General features: G+C 37.5%; 1 long non-coding RNA gene across 1 annotated transcript; it reads left to right on the top strand.

The window, feature by feature from the left end:
- Window positions 1–414: 414 nt before the first annotated feature.
- Window positions 415–943, top strand: LOC120355934. Its single transcript, XR_005573870.1, has 2 exons — window positions 415–515; window positions 650–943. It is a non-coding gene; the product is annotated as an uncharacterized LOC120355934 (long non-coding RNA).
- Window positions 944–5,092: the final 4,149 nt, after the last annotated feature.

The raw sequence follows: 5,092 nt of genomic DNA, 5'->3' as shown, positions 1-5,092 counted from the left end.
TTGCATGCGGTGTACAGTCTGTTTGATTTTAACCGGACATGACTGCGGTGTGATTGTAGGCCCTTCTTGATACGTCTTCCTTTTGCATGCATGGTAGGAAGCTTGATGTACGATTTCAGCCTAACATGACGGCGGTTGTAGAGATCCTCTTGATTATTTTTCTTTCGTGGATTGTTTTCACTGGATGTTGTTTTGATTTGTAGGTTTTCAGTTGTGGGGATGCTGATTTGTTGTTGTGTTTCCATGTTCATTTCTATTGTTGATTGGACTATCTTCATGATGCCGGGTTTGATGTTGCAGGCGCTGTCCTCGGTGGATGGACGGTGATGTGGGCGGTCGGCGGTCCAGGCTGCTCTTCAACTGGCGGCAACGTCCTTGGACTCCTGGTGTCCGGCGCGCGGTGGTGCGGGCTGTCCTCTATGCCCTGGATGACGTCCTCAGCTTGGCAGGCGATGTCGTCCGGTCCCTCTCGGCGTTCTGCAGGGTGCGGCGCGACTTCAGCCTTGACATTTTCGGTAGGTTGGTCTTCCATAAACATATCACGTCCGCTTGCTTGTTTGACTCCTTTATTTGGTCGTAGTTCTTATTTATATGTTTAGTGTTTCGTTCAGTGTTTCCTTTCTTTGATCATATCGTTCAATGCTTCCAGGATGAGACTCATCTGTAACACGGAAGGGGTGGGTGTGTGGTCTTCGGATGGCGGCAATGGTTCTATGACATGAGATGCGGGCGTCCGGACCTCTGGAACGGCAATGCATGGGCGTTTATCCCGCGCGACATCCTCCGTCTCTGAAATCGCTGACGTGGCCTCCAGGATGCGGTGTGGTTCTTCCATAATTTATTGGATGATACAATGATGCGAGTGCAGTGAAACGATCGCAAATATGTGGGGTTATGTGCAAGATTACAAATGAATGACCACAAGTTGAAATAGTGTAAAAAATTCGTTGAAGTGAAGGAATACAAAAGTGTGCTTCAATAATATGTTCAGTGATGAAGTGAATCAAATTAGCAATATCGTTAACATAAAAATGACAGAACAAAGGATACACAGTGAACACTTATGCGGTAATACAGGTACGCCTCTTATAATTTATTATTACTATTATTATAAATATCTTACTTTTATATTTCTTGCCGCAATTATATATAGGCTAGTGTTCTTTGCAAAATTTTATATAAAAGCAGTGATACTCTGCTTGAATTATTCCGCAATATATCCGTGATTTAATTTTACTTCCCTCTTTATGTTTTAAAAACTTTTAAAAATGTAAATAACTTCAATCCTCTTTTCTGTAAATATTTATAAATTGTTTCAATATAGACCTAATATTCTTCAAATAATATGACCTTTCTTATGGTGTTCTTAAACTATGACTTATAGTATGACCAATTTTCGAATAACACGATAATAAAATTCTGAGTTCGATTTTTTCTCTAAAAATTCATCAATCGATAAATTTCTTTTCTGTTCAAAAATTGGGTATGGTACGCTTGTTATTTTATATAACAGTGAACAGTTAATATTAAATTTGAAGAAATTCACAACCATGAATTTTTCAAAAATTTTCCCGTTGTCAGCGCTATAGTATACTGAGCAACTAAATAATCCTCGCAGTCGATTATCCACCTCTTCAATGCCTATCACTGTTGGGCGCCAAATCATGTGGTGCTCTTCCTGGGGGAGTCACTCTCACCTCCAAGGATAGGACAACACACGTAGGGTGATGTAATGCTGTATTTAAATGCCTCACGTTGGGCCGGCAAATCATGTGGTGCGTTTTTTAACGGCTTCACACATGTAGGGTGAATCTTGTACTGAGTCAATGGTGTAGTGGCTATAAATTTTGCAATGCGTGTGAGGACGCTGAGTGAACACCAGACTGATTGACTCACTACAAGACTCAATACAATTGTCGGAATCGCGGGAGGCCTAAACGCTCGCTCACCCTTGATTCTTCTAATGACAGATTGTATAATGATGAAATTTTTATAAGTAGTGTAGCGACGCTAAACACTGAATACGGATACCTTAAAATTATTACCTGTGAAGAATGAGCATACAAAATCATACAGGTCGAGCAAAAATCCCGATGTAGATAATTTACGGGACTGCGTCTCTAATAAGTTCTGAAGGATTAAAATACGGTATTTGAACCAAATATCGTTCAGAATATACTTCGAGAACAGAGTCTTGTCGGGTTTTAAGCTCTATTGTAGGAATTTATATGATCTATGGCTGCCTCTGCTGTACAATTGATGAGTTCGCTCCAAAGTCGAGGTAGGTAACAGATAAAAGCTGATATATGAGCAGGTAAGGACAAAGAATAAATATCTCGATCTGACCCCACTCGCTACATCCACTTAGACCTGTTCCAATATCCAGCTTGATTCAATTATTCCAATGATCGTATTCGATCGGTTCTTGATGATATAGAACGTATCAGACACAATAATTGACAGGCTTAAGAAATAATCGAACTCAGAAAGCGAATTAACAAAACTGAAATATATTACAATAAAATATGCAATCATACAGTGCAGATTCAGAATTGATTTACAGGTTGATAATAATTAGCATTAATAGAATAGTTAAAAATTTTCTTGTGCTTGCATGATACCATGCGTGATTCAACAGAATTTTACAATTGATAAAATTAACAGTTTGAAAAAATAGTGAAAAAATGAATTATAAAATATTTTTTAAAATGTTCGGGGTCGTGGTTCAGGCAGCGGAGGATAGTTAATCAACTACAAATTCTTATAAATTAATATGAATAAATTCTAGGCTCTTAAATGCTAAAGCGCTTGTCGGCGTGGCCAATAATTTAACGAAGAAAAATTTATGTTTTTCTGCACTGAAATATTTTCGAAGCGTAGATTGGGGCCCCTTATGACTTATAACTCACGTGAAATTCCTTGGTAGTCGTGGTTTTCTTCTTTAGATCAAAAATCGTTTGATCGGCGGCAATCCAGGCTTTGGTTTCAGCACGTGGGGAATTTTAATTTAAATATCTCCTTCACCGAATTAATTAAGGGATATTTACTTTAAGCTTTTAAATTTATCGATTGATGAAAACAGAAATTTACGAATAACAAATAGATTGGCCTAAAATATCGGCTCACAAATAGAACATTTAAAAATCGAACAAGAAATTTTACAAATAGGTCTTGGTAACTATAAAAAGAGATCTACACGGTAAGGATTTCAAAAGGGAAGTGCTGCTCTTTTCTCTAAGCTTTTAGGCTAGACCTTGCTTCTCGAATCTCAATGTAATAATTTGCATAAAAATTTGCCATTGGTAGAACGCTTGTGACGTAAACATGACGTCAGTGGCAAGTAGTAGAATACAATTCCTTAATTACAATAATAATTTAATTTATGTAATTCTTAAAACTGCTTAATCTTCTAGACATAGTTCCTCTCATACAATGTACATGTGCTAGTGTAACTGATAAGGCAGGGTTGGTGTCTGATAATAGATTAACATGTGTTGCTTTCAAACGATCACGTCTTGGTGCTATTTCTATGCACTGTGATTGGCTTAGACCTGCCATAGAGATTTAATTACCATGTGGTTCAGTTGAATTAATTATTAATAAATTAATATTCTTGTACAATTTTTATTAGGTTTGAGATTATTATAATTAATTTCTGCTAGTTTATAATAACAAGAGTATTGTTGAATAGTCACCCTACTTTCTAGTATTTCCGATTGAAACTGAGACTCTCATTATAGTTTCACACACTTTTATCAGCAGAAATTCAATTCTCACAAACAAATTCGCTCACATTCATTGACAAAATTCTCTCCATTCATGCTGATCAACTATAGTAAGATCCAGTTCACACTGTCAGCCTTGATTCAATGGGAAGCAATGGTGCTATATATGACAAATGTTGACAGTTTGAAGTAAATATCACTATATCTGCTCAAAGATATGCAGATTTAACACCGTTCATCAAATCAGGTTTCAATTGAATTCAAATTACAACGCAGTACGTCTTGAATTTCAAATACGATTCAAATTTTTAACCGAATTTAGAAAGTATCTGGGTTGATTCTTCGCATTCCTGACTAGCTATCACCATAGAGAAACAATAGCATAAGTGGATATCCCATGGTATAGGGCGATTATGTCGCAACTTTTACTGTTATCTCAAGCCGATTACTGTTGATTATTGTAGAATTTTACTGTTTTGTTGGGTGGAGAGTGCATGAACGGCACAATATCAGAGACTACCAGTGTCACACAGCTTCACGGGAAAGAATCACATGAACTATCGGCTTGAGATAACAGTAAAAGTTGCGACATAAACGCCCTATACCATGGGATATCCACTTATGCTATTGTTTCTCTATGCTATCACATTTTCCGACTATATAGATGTGTCAGTACTAATCTATATCAAAGACAGAGTGTCCTACGGAAGTTGTAACAACCGATGACCGAGTCTCACCGGAAATATTGTGGAGCTAGAAAAGAATAACGCTATCTGATTTGTCGAATGATAGACAAGGATAACAAAACCAATGTAAATAAAACACCGAAGTGATTTGTGGTCTAGTGGATAGAGTGCTTGCGTAGCAGCATAGAGATCCCGGGTTCAAACCCTCTCAATAGGTACCAAAAGTTTTTTAACCAGATCACTCCCGTGTTATCGGATGGGCACGTTAAACTGTCGGTCCTGACTGAAGTATGACAGTCGTAAGGCTCATTGACGGCTTAAATTATGTATTCAGGCGGTGGGACCTTCCCGCAAGGGACTCCCCACACCAACAAAAGCCATACGAATTTACTTTTTATCAAACACTATCATTATAACGTGGACCTCACTATATAAATAGTCCTTCACTGAGTACCGGTTGCACAACAACCGGTTAAATTTTAACCGTGATTAATTCCACGAGAACCAATCAGAAAAAGCCGTCTTTTAGCACTCTGGTAATGTATGTTCAAATAGAAGTATCAGAGAAGTATTGAAGTGAAAAGATTATAATTTCAAAAGTCACTTTCGATCATGACAAATTCTATCTCTGCAAATACAGTACAGATGAGAGTGTTGAAATTAATACAACATGTTTGTTTG

The sequence above is a fragment of the Nilaparvata lugens genome, unplaced genomic scaffold (genome assembly GCF_014356525.2).
Source record: "Nilaparvata lugens isolate BPH unplaced genomic scaffold, ASM1435652v1 scaffold5289, whole genome shotgun sequence".
In the NCBI taxonomy this organism is placed as follows: domain Eukaryota; kingdom Metazoa; phylum Arthropoda; class Insecta; order Hemiptera; family Delphacidae; genus Nilaparvata; species Nilaparvata lugens.
The sequence above is the reverse complement of the archived record's forward strand: the minus strand, read 5'-3'. Positions and strand labels throughout refer to the sequence as shown.